Consider the following 19,118-nt stretch of genomic DNA (forward strand, 5'->3'; position numbering starts at 1 on the left):
ACCGTTGATGGTGTTCAAAATGTTTTTCTAGTGATTTGTCTCAAGTCTAACGCAGTGTTCTTTAACCTGTCGCGTCAATTCGGTGACACGCTCAAACAGGCGAGAATTGTTGGGCTGAGTGCGAATGATATGCAAGAGCCGTTAAGGCAAGATAAGGGTGCGGATTATCTTAGGGGGCAGAAGTGGAACTCTCTGCGTAGCCTGTTTATGGGCCTGTTTGAGTGCTTTTGTTCAGCTCTGAAGACTGCCAGTAGTATGAAAGGTGTCGTGAATACTGCGAAAGGTATTCCAGTTTGTGTGGGAAATTTCACGTTTACGCGGACGGGTACAGCTAGGGATAGTCATTTCAATAATGTAATGGTCGCTGAGTAGTGTTTCATCTGTTACCTGCCAGGTGACATCTCGCAGTCCGCAGCCCTCTGTGAGGTCTGGCATGGTGGATTGTTGGTGCCTGTAACCTTCCCGAGTAATGGAATTTGGGTTGTTATAAACAGTTATTTGAGTTTCATTTAATGTGTCGTTGAGTATGTAGACAGATCGGAAGCTGCGCGGGTAAGCCCAGATATTGAGCGCGGCATTAAAATCCCCACCCATCAAGAAGTCGAAGTCTTGAAACAATCTTGAAGAAACGTGCATGGGCGGTTTAAAAAGCGTGTACTCTGTAGGGAGGTTATAAAAATTGAGAATGGACAAATGGCGATATAGGTGATCAGAATACAGTGTAAACGCAATGAGATGACGTTCGAGACGGGAGAGGACGTCGATGGCCTCAAAACGGAGGTCCTGACGAAGATAAGTGCTCGCTAATGGGGCACGATCGCTGTCATCAGCAGCATGCAGGGCATGGTAGCCCGGAATACCTTCAAGAGCACGCGATTCTTGAACGAGAATGACTTGGGGCTGCAAGGGTAAAAGTCAGGAGAAATTGGATAAAGGGGGTTCGATTGATACTGAGGTTTCTGCTATTTCACTGTGCAATGTTCAAGTTCTTGTTCACAGCCATTCTCAAACTACGTTAGCAGGCTTCTCGGGCGGAGGGGGGGGGGCGCAGAAGAGGATGCAGCAGTTTCTTCCGTAGATGTATGTAGATGGACGGGGCCGTGAGAGTGAGTTAGGAATTCCGTGTGTTCGTCATTCTGCAGGAAATTATTAAGGAGATGCACGACGTCGAATGTTTGGCGAATGGCGGAAATTTCTTCTTCAAGGTACCAGATAATAGGGTAATTTCGATCGTTTATGTGGCATGTATAATTTTCAGATGTGATTACTGGTGTGGAACCGGGGGATGTGTAAGAGAAAGGTTTGGGAGGGGATATTGGGAAAAGGTGGCGGGCTTTGCTTGCCCGGTGGTGGGAGCGTAACTGGCTTGAGAAGCGGACGTTGGGCAGCTGGCTTTTACTGGACCTCACGATGCCAGAAATTGATCTGACGGGGTCGTGGAGTCTCCTGATTTGCCGATCATGGTGGGGCGAAGTCATCGCGACTTGGTGGGTGATGGGGTTGCGTATCCGTTTTGCCAGAGTGACCAGACGATGTTTTCGGTGTAGTCCATAATCACTTTGTAGTGTAATGCTGGGAATTAGATGGCTTTTTTCGTTCTGGGTCAGAATGTTCCAGTTGTTCAGTGAGACCCTTCCTTCGGTCATATGCAGCATTGTGGCTCTCTTGGTCTTGTTGTTTCTGTACAGGGCAGGTCCGGTCAAATGTAGGGTGGGTTCCACCAAAGTGGAAGCAATAGGCGGAGCAACGATGTGGTTCAATTGTTTGGTTGAGCTGGGCTAAGCAGGTGGGGTAGCGTTGATAAGTCGGAGGGTGAGGGCAGTTCAGCAGCCGATTCACGGCACCTGCTGCAATTCAAGACGCTGCGGAACAGAATTTGTCAAGGTGCATGGGTGCCTTCAAACGTGATTAGCACTGACTCATTCTCTCCCATCATACGAGCGGACAGAATCGTCGCATGCCACGATTCAAGGCTTTCTATAAGTTTGGTATCTGAGAGACCTTTCTCGATTCCATGAGTTACGCCCCGGCACGACACCTCGAAGGCCGTCATGTAAGATTGGATGGAATGAGTTTTAGTTTGAATGGATAAGGAGGGAACTGCTGCCGCCCTTCGTGCAGTGCATGCATTGCTGGACTACAGAAGGATGACATCTGGTGGTACTTGATTTGCATTATCAGAGCCTGACGCTCATATGGCGTCAATTCTACTGCTGAGGCAATAGCTTGAAGAATTTCGTAGAGTTTAACCTGGGAGAGATAATTACTGAGTGCGCTGTAGAAGTAGGCGGTAGGATAGTTAGAGAGGATACCGGTAAGCTGTCTAAGGGTACGAAAGATATGACTTAGAAACGCCAGACCATGAAAGCTTCCAAACCAACACCTGATAAAAATGGCAAAGATATCAAAGCTGATCAATAACCACAAGTTGCCGATATAATGAAGTATAACATGAAGAAAATTGAGCACGCTGTAAAGAACGAGGGAAGCTTTAAAGCGGTAAAGAAAAAAATTGGGCATAGGAAATAATCAAATGTATGCGTTAAGGGATAAGGCGGGCAACGTCATCACTAATATGGACAAGATTGTCAAAGTACCTGGCGGCAGGGAAAAACAGTCGGACGTTCCACCAGTGACGAAGGACGAGGTTAAGAAACCAATAGATACAATGAAAAGGGCGAAAGCATCTGGAGAGAATCAGATAACAATAGATTTGTTGAAGGACGGGGGTGATATCGAACTAGAAAAACTGCCCACCCTGTACACGCGGTGCCTCGAGTCGTCGACGGTACCGGAACCCTGGAAGAACGCAAACATTATCCTCAATCAGAAGGAAGGGGACGCTAAGGACCTTAAAAATTACAGATCAATCAGTTTACTGTCTGTTACGTATAAGGTATGCACTAAGGTAATCGCTAATAGAATCAGGGCAACCTTAGACTGCAATCAGTCAAAGGATCAAGCAGGGTTTCGGAGACGGTATGGTACTATCGATCATATCCATACCATCAAGCAGGTGATAGAAAAATGCTCGGAATATAACCAGCCCTTATACATAGCATTCATTGATTACGAAAAAGCATTTGACTCAGTAGAAACCTCAGCGAAATAGAGGGGTAGACGAGCCGTACGTGAAAGTGCTGGAAGATATATATAGTGGCTGCACAGCAACCTTCGTACTGCATAAAGAAAGTAACAAAATTCTCATGAAGAAAAGTGTTCGACAACAAGACATGATATCCTCAGTCCTTTTCAAAGCTTGCTTAGGGGAAGTATTCAGACTTGGAGTGGGAGCAGTTAGGAATAAGGGTAGATTGCGAATACCCCAGTAATTTCTGATTTGCTGATGACATCGCCTTGCTAAGCAACTCAGGGGATGAATCGCAAAGAATGATTGATGACCTAGACAGAAAAAATAGAAAGGTAGGCTCGAAAAATCAATATGCAGAAGACTAAGGTAATGTTCAACAGCCTCGGGAAGGAACAGCAGTTTAAGTTAGGTAGCGAAGCAATGGAAGTAGTAGTCGAATATGTCTACTTAGGACAGGTAGTAACCGCAGATCCGGACCATTAAAACGAAATAACAAGAAGAATAAGTTTGGGATGGGGCGCATTTGGCAAGCACTCGCAGATTATGACTAGCAGCTTACCGCGGTATCGCTCAGATGGAAAGTATACAACAGTTGCATCTTACCTGTACTCACCTGTAGGGCTGAAACGTGGAGGCTAACCAAGAGGGTTCTACCTAAGTTGAGGACAACCAACACCACCTAGAAGACTGAAGGCCCCCGCACGGCGGCGTGACGTCACGCAAGTCAGATCGTCCTGGAAGTGGACTTCACCACACTCGCTCTCTCCCTATAAGCTGCATGTTGGCGTGAAATAAATTAGATTCGCTCGCTCGTGTTACCAGTAGGAACTAATATACTGCGTCTACAGTTATTTACGAAGCTTGGCCGGGAATTCTCACCCCAGTTTGTAGCTTCGTGCCTTAAGGAGTCGGTTTGCATGCTTACACATATAAGAACCGTTTTCTGACTGATTGGAAGCGAATGATGTAAAATTTTGTCATCACTGTGGTGCATAAACTCTATTTGATCTAGTAATAAGCTATTCACGTTGCAAGCTACCGCCATGATTATATTACATATATTTAACACTTCGGGGCTTTTTTTTTACTTTCAAAAGCCCTATCAGGCAAGTTACAAAAATGGCAAGAAATTGGCATTACATGAAAGTAAAATGTCAATAGTTCAAAGTGAAATAAATGAACTCATAAAATGCACAAACTCATTTTTGCTCAGCAGCAATACAGGATCATTTATTATACAATTCGTCGAAAATAAATAAAAATACAATGCTTGACAGTCTCTTCTTTGTACAAGAACACATTCTTCGTAAAAGTGCACATAAATGCGATGCATGTCAGTGTCAGGAAAAAAAGTTGGTAGAGTAAATTTTCTGCGAATACACTTTACTGCTTTGGCACACAGGACTGCTTCAAGTAAAGAAATTCAGGCGTGCACGAGTTTCCGTGACACGGAACAGACAGAGATTACAACATCAGAAGCCTTCTTGAGAATGAAGGTAGGATGAAGGACATTTTATTTGACATTGATGAAAGAAAAAGTTATTTACAAACAATACTGTGGAAGCAAAACTGCACAAATGACACCTCAACTTTTAACAGTTGCAAGTTTTCGCTTTGCCTTTGTGGCAGACAACTTGTCGCTTGCTAACTTGTTATTTGCTGCTTTGCACAAGTTGTTCAAAAGGGTGTTTGCTGCTGCACTCAAAATGTAATGTATGACTTGTTGAGGAGTATGGCCATTCACACAAACATCCAGGTCATCATTATCATTGATGATGCCATGCACAAGGGCCACTAGCACTTCTTTCTGCTTAGGAAGTGCAAAGAACTGTTTTGCAAAGCGTGGACTCCTAAGCTTGTCCAGCACTATTTCTGTGGTAAGGACAGCATTCACAACAAGTTCGCGTGGGAACTTCAGGCCACCTCTTGTCATGCTGGAAATAAGGACATTTCTAGCAATGTCCATCTCTGTATCATCCATTATCAGATTTTCTTTACATGACTGGCACAACAGTTTCTTTACAGCTGCATGAGCACAGTAACCGGCAACATATGTCACAGCTGGTAGCCTTGCCACTTTCTTCTCAATATCGCTGTCCCAAACTGCGACATCAAACTGGCTCAGCAATGAGTTGGAGCTAATGACAGGAACATCGCACACCACATCAATGTCTGGTAACTCGAGCACTTTCTGTAGCCGCAACTTTGTCTCAGACTCGTAAATCTGCCTAATCGACACATGATAGTTGGCACCAGACAACTGACGGTACCGACCAAAGCGATCCTCAAGGGAATCTGTTTGAAATTTGCCTAGCAAAACATACTGCATACCAAGTTCTTCAAGGCAGTAGATAGCGACCTCATGGAGCGCATGAGTTGTGTGACATAAAGCTGAGTGAGTTTCTTTTGTTAAATGTCCTGCATCGTGCCTCAAACTTTCCCAGTAGTCGAGCCACTGCATCATTTTCCCCAAAAACTCTAACTGGGGACAAGATGTCGAGGTTATGGGTTTTTGCAAGTCATCTAAAAGCCGCTGGCCCTTTCGGGGAGTTTTAACGTTAACAACATTCCACCACGTTAGCACCATGCTGATATACTGAGCAGTACTGTCAGCATGCTGAATGTTGCTATTATGAAGTGCTGCCACAGTTGATAAATTGAATATTCTCAGTGCTAACTTTACATTTTGCCTCTCCATGTTTGAAGGATTCAGTGCCTTCAATGACAATGTCGGAGCAATCTTCAAAAGCTCATTTTGTTCGGATTCATGCAGCTCACATAAAGTGTTAAATGATGCTGCCAAGATTTTGGGTTTGGGGTCTGTACTTTTTGGATCTGGGAAGTACATGCACCTTCCTGCATTGCGTTGATTTAACCAGTTATTTCTGACACATTTCAACACGTGGACAGGGTCTATGACAAAAAACAAAGGTCGTGATTTGTCAGCTGGATGCTGATAAACTATCTTTAGTGTCGGAGGGTCTGAAAACAATGACATTGTCTTTCTGTTGATGGAATTATTGTCAGAGATGATGGCAATTACTTTAAATCCTGTATCTTCAAGCTTCATGACTAGCATTCGCAGAAAATCATGCAAACATTTTGCATCGATTGTAGCCACTGGCAATATATGCACAACATCTTTGTTATTTGAAAGCAGACTCTGAATCATAAAGACAAACGCTGTTTTTGCCGGGCTTGCAGTGTTGACTGCTGCACCGGCAACTGACCCAGCTTTAAAATCAAAGTATGACTGAATGTGGATTTCATCCATCATTAAAGTTACTGTCTTTTCATGCTCTTTCAATGTGGTAGCAACTTTCTTAGCATATGACAGGAAACAGGAGCCTTGCTGTTCTATGGCCGGGCTTACTTGCTGAGCAGAGCAGAGACGTCTTATTGTCTCTGGATGAGGCAACTTTACCTTCAGTGAACCTCTGAGGAATTTGTATGCATGCGGTGAAATGGTGTAAAGGAGGCTTGCAAATACGAGAAGGTCCGACGAGTAGCGTGCAGCGTTGTTGAGGATTAGGTCTACTTGGGATTTTATAAACTTCACGACTTCGAGGTGCCATTCGTGTAACTGGGGCTGATGATTGCATATTAACTCTTCTAACAGCTCCTCCACAGTTTCAAGCAGATGGCGAGCCCGCAGGTCATTGTAGGGAGAATGAGCACTACGCAGAGACTCAACATGTTGAAGGATGTCACTCAGTTGTCTTAAGTCCTGCAACACTGCAGGCACACTGACACCATGAAGGTCCACGATGCGTGTTTCCCCGTAATACACTTCTACACACATGTTGTCACAAACTACCACTGATGAACGTACAGAGGCGCCCTGATCAACAGTCAAATCAAGGAATAGAACTTTGGACTCCATTGTGATCACAGACCAAAACGGCGAGGTGTTAAAGCTTGGCAGAGCATGAAGAAATTCAGAAAAGCTTGTTACTTCGTTATGCTTGTCTTCTTGATGTTTTTCTTCTAGAGATTTTTCCATGGCAATGCGGAGTGATTCGTCCTCAACACGTTTTCTTTTATCCTCCGGAGCCTCCCGAGTGCACGCATGTTGCCGTGAAAGGTACTGGGGACAATTCGGGAACACACTTGGTACCGCATCCGGCTTCAGCCTGGAGACTTTCAGCGGCACTTCAATAACGTTTCCCGTCTTCACATCTGTGTACTTAGATGTTTTGACGTAATCGCTTGCCACAAAATGTTTCTCGCAAAGCTGAAATGAAAAAAAAAAAAAAAGACATTCTGTACAAATATGTTTTATACTACCAGAAAGATAAACGACAAAAAGAATGAGCACGTTTCAGGCTCCGACAACGCAAGCAACCCGATTCGGCTGTTGCTGAATACATTTAGCCGGAAAAACGCACATTGCTTTAATAAAAAAGCCGCGAATCGACTCATAAGCCATAGCTTACCACTGTGTTTTTCGTAGGAGTAAAATCCTTCCGGGGAACCGCTCTTGTCCATGCCGCTCGCCGCACAGGGTCACAAGGAAACACGTGCACGCGCACACGCGACTCTCCAGCATAGTTGGACTTGCAATTGGGAGCGCAACAGCAGCCCGGCATTCTAGCAATTTGTTTACGAGCACAACCACAGCACAAAATCGAAAATATGCAGCTTGCAGACGTAAAAACGACGCACAATCATGCCTGTTGTACGGACAGGCGGCATCCGATACAAACGACTGCAAGCAGCTCCGATCACTGTGGCCAGCACAAGTGAAACAAAATCCGCTAGAGGCGCATGAAAATGTGGCTGCCTAACTATGCCAAACGATGCTGTGTGCCATTCTTTAAGAATATAGCTGTCGAATGAAAACCGAATAGCTCAATACTGCGGCCTTTGGTATTATTTGGGCTCTAATTATACTAAAAACTAAAAAAAATGACTTGTTTTGGTTGTAGTAAAAGTCACCGCTGAAGCCATTGCGAGCCATTCATAGCTGTTCTTGTCCGGCTTGTCCATGTTGCCCCCTCACCCCCTACCCTCGCCACGCGGACGTTCGGAGAGGTTGTCGCCGTCCGTCCGAGCGGCGATCTGAGTGTGGTGACGTAGGCGCTTGGGCGAGGAGGCGGCGCGGGGGCCTTAAGTCTTCTAGGTGGTGTTGGGACAACGCAGAGTGCTATCGAACGAAAAATGGTAGGGGTAACATTAAGAGATAGGAAGCGTGCAGAATGGGTCAGAGAAATAACCCACGTTGCTGACATTCTAGTAGAAATTAAGAAGAAGAAATGGAAATGGGCAGGACATGTAGTGCGAAGAGAGGATAACCGATGCTCGCTTAGGGTAAAAAACTGAGTTCCAAGGGAAGAAAAGCGTATCAGGGGGCGGCTGAAAGTTAGGTGGGCGGATGAGGTTAAAAAGTTCGCAGGGGTGAAGTGGATGCAGCTAGCACAAAACCGGGTTAATTGGAGAAATATGGGAGAGGCCTTCGCCCTGCAGTGAGTATGGTCAGGCTGATGATGATGATGGCGATGAACCTGGGAGATATTGAGCGTACTTGGTGCTGTGATTACGCCGGTTTTCATTGTTGAGTAAGGTGTCGCCGGAACCTTTGGTTTGCCTTTTCTCTTGAGGGTAATCCAGTCAGACGCATCTTCGGTGGTATGAGCGCGTGCTTCGGCGTCGTCGGAGGCATGAGCGCGTGCTCCGGCAGCGTGGGCACCTGCTTCTGCAGGAAATTCATCGGTGGCACGTGGCAGCTGCGACAACCGTGTCGTGGTCATGGTAACACAATCGAGGTCCGTGGCAAGCTCTAGGCACTATAGCAAGGCTTAGCGAGCGCCGGGCATCATCAGAACCTACAGAGGGTCGGTTATTAGACAAAAAGCGATCACATTCGGCACGTGAGGGATCAGAATAAACCTGGCTACTTGCAGACTAACGTGAGCTTGACAACTGAGGTCCCAGGGTCGACGATTTGGCACAAATATGGTAGATTCGGGAGCTCGGTGTTCCGCCGTGTTTGCAAGGCGACGCCTCCTCTGGGCTTGGCCCGGGTTATCACGCGAACGTTGCTCACATTCCTGATCTACTCGGGTTGCTTAGAAGACTGCTTTTAGGTTTTCAGGATCTGGTCAGCAGATTCGACTTCACATAGTTCCGCGAATAGTTTGCCGACGGGGTCGCAACAGAGAGAACATAGTTGCTTGTGCGGATTGTTATACGTAGCGTCCCTGCGATTATGATGGCAAGATTTGAACGCTGGGCGCACCGCACCACACAGCGGAACGCTTCACGAAGTGCATTTTAAGGCATTGCATTTATAAAGGTGGCGGTAAAAAAGAAACTTATCGAGCAGTCCACCGCGAGTGGTCAACGTCGTCTCAAAACTGGCGCAAAGACTGAACTGCCCGTAAGCCTAATATTATTAAAGTGGTACGAGCCGATCACACACTTTCCAAGTTTTCACGGTCTTATGAGAAGACGGATTCAGGAACCTCGTCGTTGTTGTCGCTGCTGACACCTATATGTACCAGTGCATATTTATTTTAATTATTTAATAAGTTATTGATTAATTTTAACTTCTAAAAAACGACGTCTATAAATTCAAAACACACTACACTACTATCAAAATGCAAACGGGCTTGTCTATCTATCTGTCAAGACTACAGATATGTTCGAACCAAGAAGCACAAGTTGTCAAACAGTTAGGGAATAAAAAATGCTAGGGAATTCAAGAGCCGGATGTTAAAAAGCAAACCCACGAGAGCGCTCGCGCTTTTTCCTTACGTCACGAATTATGACGCGAAAAGTTTCTGCAATAAATATTTGCGCATTATGCTTTTCGGGATCGCAGTCAAATCTAAATAAATGAATACTGATACTTCTTCCATGGCAGATTGTTCGCCATAACTCCTTAGAACGAGAAATAACCTATCTCATAAAGTGTTCGTTAATCACAAGAGCCTCTGGCACATATCTCATTCGAGTGAACTACAAAGAGTAAAGCCGGCAGGTCAAAATTATAATATGAATAACGCATCCATCGTGCACCTAATGATACGTGTACAAGGAATAAAATATTAGAGCAGCGCCATTTCTTGGGCCAACCATTTTTTTGTTGAAGCAGAACATGTTCGCTGGGCTAAAGACCATAAAATCGAAGCAATTTCACTCGTTATCGTGGGCGAGTAAGACCCGCAGTGTTGTGCTTGCCATTCACGAGCAAAGTTGTCACATGCCTGAAATATAAAGAATGCTAACAGTACTATTCCCGCGCGACAGAATGCAGCATTCCGTTAGAATCGAATCGAATATTTCCTCTCAACTGTCCTTTTATCTTCCTCGTTTGTCCTTTTAAATGGTTCACTGACAATCGCGCTTCTGTGTGGACGAAATGGGGCATTGTTGTAAATGCGAGACGAAAAATGTTGACTGTGCTAACAAATGCGTACGGGCAGATAACGAACAAAATGCCCGAGACAAAATGGGAACGTTAACCTTGCAATACACAGATTAAAAAGGCTGAGGTTGTCGAAGAGGAAATAGCGACCAAATGGACAAATAATCAGCGGCTGGATTACTTTTGACCGCACGTATATACTGTAGGAAAGAAAATTCAGGTTGCTCCCATTGAATCCTTTCAAATGTCTAGAATCACACTGTTCGCAGGAGGAAGCATGAAATATGTTGAACGAGCACGACAAATGATTGTGCTAATTACTTGAGCAGCATAATGAAAACACGGCGTAAGACTAAAAAATCTCACCTGACGTCATCTTGAAGGTTCCTTTACGCTCGAAACAGTTCACCCTTTCTGCATGCTCTCCTGAGGTATGTCCAGTTTAAAGAAACAATGCCATTTTCCCAGCTTAGCACATTAAGAAACAAATGTAGATACAGTCATGCATATGACATGTGGCTGATGATGCTAGTCAGAGTATTTCTGTTTTCCCACATTTAATAATTCTTAAGTTAAACAACACAGACCCGCACAAGACGACACTCATTGCATTATGAGCTTTTGTCTTGGCATGTGCTTTTTTATGATTCTTACAAAATATAAGCTATGAAGTAGCCCGCCCGCACATCTACCCTGGCTTAAATTTCAGCTGGTGTCTCTGAGATCCACGCGTCGAATTCATCAAGCGTGGCCTGAAAAAAAAGAACCTATGTTTTATCTTTGCAGTTTGTCAAGAAATACTTTCTGGTGCAGCCTTCACATTACGTGCAATCAGCCTTCAGGTCCCAAAATGTAAATGTAAATTGGTCTACAGAAAAGGAATTGCACAGTGTATGTCCCGCACCTGCAGAGACACCTGAACCACGCCGTAAGGGAAAGGAGGAAGGTGGGTGTGAAAATGGAAAAAGAGGAAGAGGGGCCGTAGTGGAGGGCTACGGAGTAATTCCGATTTCCTGCAGATCTTTAACGTGCACGGACATCGCACAGCACACGGATACATCTCCGAGTCTGCTCTTTCGAAACGCTGCCCCCGGCAGTCGGGTTCGAACCCGCGTATTCTGGCACTGCAGAGGGGTCGGGAATATATTAACCACTGCACCATCGAGGCAGCGCTTTCTTACAGCTTAATTTCGGCAACCAATATAGTGCATGTAAACAGCGACGTAAGAAGCTCGCGATGCAGACGATGAGGTGACAGCGAAATTTACCTGGCACTAGCTGAATTCCCTAGTCACTGGAGGAGCCTAGTTTAATGCCCTGCCCGGTACTCTCAGTTAATGCCCGACATTAAATTTTGAGCGTTCCTCATCGCAGACACAAACCGTGCTGAATTGAATCATAACTGACTAATGATCTGGTTCTGAAATGTACCTCTAAACATAACTGGCCTCAATTATGGGAGCTCTCCCTATCATTCTTTGTTAGAAACTTATCAAAAGTGTGCTTTCGTCCAGCTTATCGTTTCGAGGACATAATCTCAGATATCAAGGAGTATCCCTACGGAACTTGAATTTTTGTCTCATGTGCGGTATACAGAGCAAATGCTGGCTCAATCGCCTTCATTAGAGAAAATACTTGAGGTAGAGCTAGGAAGAAAACATTATTCAGTGTATTCGTACAAGCAGAGGCCAAACACTGCTGCCGTACTGGTCACTGAAAAGATCGCCTGATCGTGGACGCAATCTATTTTTATTTAAGTAGGTTATTTAAGTTTGACAGATTTTCTGAAAGGACAACACATGATCACGTTTTTGTTTTTGCCTTGCTTGTCTCTTCACACCATTTTTCTTCCCGATGACTAAATGTGGCTCCAAGAACAAGTCGAGGGCCTCAATATACGCTCCAAAGCTAACGGTCACAGTGGTTTCCACGCTTATTGTGGCATGTCATGACCCTGATCAACGCCAAGGGCATATCGTTCATAATACTCATAAACATAAACAACGTACTCCGTGTTCTACAAAATACGAATATTTATTTCAGTCTCTAATTGCATCGGCGTTCCGTTGAAATTCCCTGGTCCATTTATGCCGCTCACTCCGTCATGCCACAGATTCATCAGTAGAAACCGCGGCCGTAACCACCGTATCCTCAGAAGCACCGGCCGTAGTCACCGTAGCCGCCAAATCCGCGGCAGAATCCTCCTCCGAATCCACCGTAGCCGTACTAGGAGGCAGCCAGGCTGCACAGGGCGGCCAGCACCAGCAGGGTGACCAGGAGGGACTTGGTGCTAATTATGGTCGTTTTGTTCTGCAGATGTGAAGGAAGAATAGGCGTATATGAGAGGACATCCTTGAATGACCAACCCCAAATTTGTGCTTGCAATCAGAATAGCCTGTTGTGCTGAGATTGCTACTGTATATCTAAGTCAGATAGGGTTTTTGAGACTCAGGTTACTACCCTAGGCTAATCGTGGATATCCGTAACGTATTTTAAATTTAAACCTGGTGAATCTGTGAGATGCGTTATTTTATAACGTCCAAATTTTTAAGCGTTAAATTGGGCGGATATCAGTGTCATGTTCACAGTTCCATCATTAAGCTTGCACGATTAGAGAAATAAGTCAGAAAGAGATTTAGCATAATAGACAGTGAGAAGAAATGTTCCTGACGGAAAGCGCGGTCGAGCGCATTTTTTGGAAATATTTACAGGAAATATTTCGGGAAAATTTTTTTTGGAATAAAGAAAAATAGCAGCAAAGCTGCACTCAAGCATAGCAGCTCATCGATGCGGAGCGATGACAAGGTGTCATTAGCAACCCGTTGCTAATGACACCTGTGGCTCACCTGTGGCTCTACGGGGAGCTTGCGACAAAGGAGGTGTGTTTTTTGGAGGTCGGAGTTGCTACTCTTATATAGCTCCATGGCCGATCAACTTGCGGACGTGTCCTAGAGCTTGTGACGCGCCGAACGGCAGCGGCAATGCACCCGGGAAGCCCCTTCCGCTTATAGTTCCTCGTGTATGAATGACCTTTGGTCAACACGATATTGCCGTCGCAGTGACGGCGATGGGGAGTTCCAACATAAGAGCTGTGGTGACAGGTAATGACCGTTCGGTGACCTTGCGTGCAGCTCATCCATTATGACTTCCTAGGTTAACGGCACCCGACAGAGTGCGGGATTTCACCGCGTCAACTCGGCTGCCACTGCAACTGCATGAAAAATACCCACAAATCGCTTTGCCCATTTACATAAGCGAAAGGCGCAATAGCTACTATAGAGAAATGATTTTGTTCCGAAGACATGCAAGTTTCCCCCCTCTCAAATAATTACAGTCAATGAAAGACGGCAATATCTTACGTTATGCAGGAGAAGGGAGCAACAGTCCCCAAGCGATGTCCACAATATTTAGTCATAATGAATTTCGACATTGACCACTTACTTATTGCTCAGATGATTTGGATACGTACTTGAAAAGAACGAATCTTGTTCTTTTACTGAGCAACAGTACAAGATGCGCAGATGTGGCGGGCGATGAAGAGGATAGAAGCGCTGGTTTCAGGGTGGCCATGTCCCGGCAGCATCGCTTACTCCAGAGAAAGCTGCGAAGGAATAATATTCTTGCAAAGAAAAATAGTGGCGAGGAGAACAAATGATAATAACGAAAACACGGTCGGTATCACTAAGGATTAGGCAGTTCGCGGCTTGTATTAAGTGAAGTGACTGGTGCGCCCATCAGTAACAAAGCGTAAAGGGCGGGGATCGGGCGTACTTCAGACAGCTATCAATACCGCGCTTTTCACATGATTAAATTAGATCAATATATGGCAGTGCAAAACTAAGATGGTCGGTGCCTGAATAAATAACGAGTCTTTCATCAAACACTTCGAAATATTCCTTAATATAGGCAGTCTGATAAATTAAAATTTTTAGGACAAACCTTAAGCAACAGCAGACAAAATTTATAATAAAAACTCGTATAACTATATGACCTTGTATGCTTGTGTGCTATATGTTAAAAAATTGCCTTTCTAAATAAACGAGTTGAGTATTGACCAACTTGGGCGGTTATTATAATTGAATCTTAGCGTTTGATTAGACACCACCAAACCAGTTTTTGAAACAAATAAAAAGTTCTTGTGAGCACCTTGCCGTGGTGGTGACGCTCGACTGCTAATCCTGAGAGCGAATGCGACCCCTGCTGCAGCTGAAAGCCCTGGATGTAGGCGAGAAGTAAGGTCTCCGTCTAGTTTGCGATTCAGTTCACGATAAAGAGCTCCTTCTGTGCGAAAATACTTAAGCCATACACTACGACGTTTCTCACAGCCGATGTCGCTTTAGGAAGTTAAATTCATATCTTATACACCGTAATTTCCTTGCATGATTACATAATTATAATATTTGTACAGCTCTCTGACGAAAATAAATATACCACGCCCTCCTGTAAAGAGACTTCATTACTACTACTACTATACTACTACAACTACTACTACTACTACTACTACTACTACTACTACTACTGCTAATAATAATAATAATAATAATAATAATAATAATAATAATAATAATAATAATAATAATAATAATAATAATAATAATAATAATAATAATAATAATAATAATAATAATAATAATAATAATTTTTTCACTGGAAAGGAAAAGCGCAGTATCTGTCACATTTGTTATGTGCACACCTGAACCACGCCGTAAGGGAAGGAGGAAGGTGGGAGTGAAAGTGGAAATAGAGAAAGGGGTGCCGTAGTGGAGGGCTCTGGAGTAATTTCGACCACCTGAGGATCTTACCGTGCACTGACATCGCACAGCACACAGACGCAACCTCGTTTCGCCTCCATCGAAACGCCGCCGCCGGCGGTTAGGATAGAAACCGGGTACTCTGGCATAGTGTCCCGCCGCGGTGTTGCAGTGGTAAGACGTAAGACGCCCGGCTACTCATAATTAGAAGTGGCTAAATTACGAATGTACTGCTTCCAAATATTTTTGTAAACGATCTTTAGATTGGGCCCCGAAGGGACACAGATTCCTGAGTGTCTGTGCTGTTTTGAATTGTTCAGTATGCTTAACGAATAGGACGTAACATTCAAGCCTCTGGTGTTTGATATCTAAAGTCTTTAAGGCCATCAATAATTCACGGTAAAGTGTTTCTTTTTTTCATCGCAGCATTTGCATTATGCAGCTTGTTTGGCTTTGAGCTTATATATCTACAGGAAGAGTGCACCATCACTAAGAGCATGCGAAAATGGGCAGCGACTAGTGATATCAATAATGTTATGTGCATGGCAGTTGTGAAAAAAACTTTCAGGATGCCAAGCATTACTGTAATTGACTGGGTTTGCTCACTCGGTCTGAGAAACGCAGAGATCACTTTCGCAGGCATCTAGACCATGATACAGAGAGATTATTAGCGGACGAAGCCGGTTTTATCATGGGCACTGCCATTAGGTCTAGGTGGCGCCATCTAGCAGCAAAGCTGAGAGCAATCGGCATGATGGCATGTGCAGCCGCACCCGCGAAACAGGAGACAAGTAGCGCACATCGGCATTTAGGAGATTTCGCGTGCAGATTTTTGCGCTCCGAAAGTACCTAGCTGACTAAAAAAAAAAAAAAGTAAATACGTTTCAGAAGCAAGCAAGCCATTCGGTCAGGAATTACCAAAATATATGCGCCTGAGAACAAAAAGTTATCGCAGTACTGTTTCACTAAATAATATGTTGACAAGCAATTTATTAGACATCGGTGTCTTCAAGTGAGGCATGCATATTCATTCATACTTTCATAAATCTCAGGTGACTACTGCGCCGAACTAGTGTTTCTTTTTCGCCAGGCGACGTCTCATAATTTTTTTTTTCGCCAAGAATATCACCCGCTTGTTTTCCAACCACTGCTTGTTGGTGTCCAGTGTTTCTTGTCCCTTCGCTACGAAATGCTGCCAATGCCAAACATTTTTGGTTGGTGCCCGACATTCAGTGGCAGCTCACTTCCGCCCGATTGAAATAGTTGCAAGTGGAAGAGCGTACAGCGATAAGCACGCACACCACAGCTGTTAATCTTTTATCCTCTATAATTCACTAGTGCAAGCGACGGCACTTGTTAGCAGCTGAGCTGCGGCTTGCAGAATAGATAAGATCAGGGAGGTAAAAAGAAAAAGAAAGAAATGGGCGAAGAGACAGTACACGGGTAGGGTTGTGCTAAAAGGGCGTACAAAATATAAAGTACTGTAAAGATAGAGCATTTTTCATATCAGGTGAGCAGATGTTTTGGTATTCAAGACGCTTCGTGTGCAAATGAGTGCATTGCGCGTGCGCAAGGCGCCCCGGTTGCTATCACCACGTCCCCACATACCAGAAAGGAGAAGCGGCGCTGCGAGCTCCGGTTCGATGCTAATTTTCTCCTCACCGCGAAAGCTGTCTATAACCATTCTGCTAATGAGCTTTCTCAACATTTTCATTTTTTTTTTAAATCGATCTGGTTCCTCGTTACCTCCGCCAATGTTCTTAGACTCGTTTTTACCATTTCTGCTATAGAAAACAGCCTTATAGAATGGGTGTGATGGTATCCCTATGAGCGCCTCTTTTAAGCAAATCTTATTCAGTATAGCTAGTTCAATTAAAAAGCTGTCGGCGTAGTAGTAGTAGCAGTCGGCATCGTGTGCCGGAAATATTCGTGCGAAAAAAATCTTGATTGGTCGACAGGGTTGTGATGTCACAACTACACGACCTTGTGCAAGAGTTTCAAACGCCCCGCATTGAAAATAGATTTGCACATAGAATTGCGGAAGGGTTCAAATGAAGCCAAAATTGACGATGAGGTTCCCCTAACTGAGGTATTTCAGAAACAGTGGACCCAAACGCAAGCGGCATCGCTGTGTCATCAGTCTTAATAGAGAGCGTAATTTTCCGTAATTTTTTTATCCGTAAGTACGCTATGGCTATGTAGGCGAGTTTCACGGGGGCATGATATTGTCGGCGCTGTAAGAGTAACCTGTTGGTACGTCGGGAAAAGGGTTGTAGTCAAGGTAAGGTGTGCAAGTGACAAAATGGTTTATGTAGATTAACTGGGTAAATAGTAATATTCAATTAAGTCTGCAGACGTCGACATAGCTGGAAGCGGTAATGTCGACGTACAGAGTGTTTCACGTGGTACTTGACATCCGGTGACGTAGGCCTATCTTTGGGCAGCGGAAAATTTGAAACCTTCGAACGTTAACGAGCGGGAAAGGGAGTGATTTGCGTGCATAAATGGCTGTGAATGGTTAGAAAGTGTGTAAAAAGGTAATAAATCAACTGCAATCTGGAAACTTTCGAGAGACCTGCAGAATATTCAGTGCAGAAATACGAAAGCCTGAGTGTTGCTGCTGCACACGGTACATCGCGCGCCCCGTGTCGAATAGAATCAGCGCTCAGTTGAATTACGCATGAAAGTTCACCGGCGTTCCATAGTCGGTTTACAGGAAAGCAAAGGCGCAGTATCTCCCTCGCGGAGTCCCTCTGACATATCTCGCGGACAGAGAGTACAGCAACACTCAGGCTTACGCATTTCCGCAGTGAAGATTCTGAGGGGGTCTCGGAATTTTTTTTTCTAATTTCTTGGAGAGTTGAGTTCAGGGGGAGACAAGGAGCGTCATTTTGAAGTATAACGAACTAGAATATATTTTGAAGTGAAAGCTTCACCACGCCAGCTTTTCGAGTTGTCAGCGTCCCAGAGGTTTTCACCTTGAACAACCTTGAAGGTCGAACCCTCTTTCTCTGTGCTTCCACTCCCATCTTCCTTCTCTCAAGTGTGACAGAATTATGCCTTTAATTTGTTATAAATTAATGTACAATATACAAGAAAAAAGCTTATCTGTGGCTGATCTAAGATTAAGCCTGGATATCTCGAAGTAAAAAGTCAACCGTGAAGACCTTGGTCGCACTGGCATTTTCACTGAGTTTCAACATGTAGTCTGTGTAGCGGCGAGTCTTCACCGCTTCTTTCGTAGTTGTGTCGTCTTCACTCTTTTGGCTGTTGAAACTGGTAATAGACGCGGCTAAAAGCTGCTTTTGAGCCTCTTGTCTTCGTCGTTTACCAAGACGCTCCTCCCGTTGCTCAGGTGTTTCAGCTGCTCGATTAGCTTTGGCCTTTTCATTCTTTCTCCGCAACAGCTCAGCAACTCTAGAAGCACAACTTGTTTCACCGTCTTAGATCATCTGACAACTCTCAGTTGACGTAGCCGAACGGCGCTGTACAGCTTTCTCTTGACGCCGTTTAGCAAGGTGGTCCTCTCGTACTTCTGGCGCTCCAGCCGCTCGTCTAGCCTTGCGCTTTTCATATCTCCTCTGCTTTTTAGCCAACTCCCAAGGGGTGGAGAGGAGGTGGTGAAGGGTGGCTGTTCCTGGCCCTCGTAGGTCAACGCCACTTGCGGCGGGGACAACCTGCCACTGCATTTTTATCTGTTGTAGGCCGTCATTGCACCCGCCACCGTTTAGATGGTGTAAGATGGCTGTTCTCAATCTTCTTTTCTCTATTCTCTACTTTCTCTCTTCTGTATGCACGAGGCGAAAACAGCCCGATGTTCGACGCGGCCGCCCTGATGATGGACCAACGTACCCTGATGTTCGACGAGGGCGAGATGCTAAACCACACCGTGACGATGGCTCCCGGG

This window comes from Amblyomma maculatum, chromosome 4, assembly GCF_055883805.1.
Source record: "Amblyomma maculatum isolate TAMU_Amacu chromosome 4, ASM5588380v1, whole genome shotgun sequence".
Taxonomy (NCBI): Eukaryota; Metazoa; Arthropoda; class Arachnida; order Ixodida; family Ixodidae; genus Amblyomma; species Amblyomma maculatum.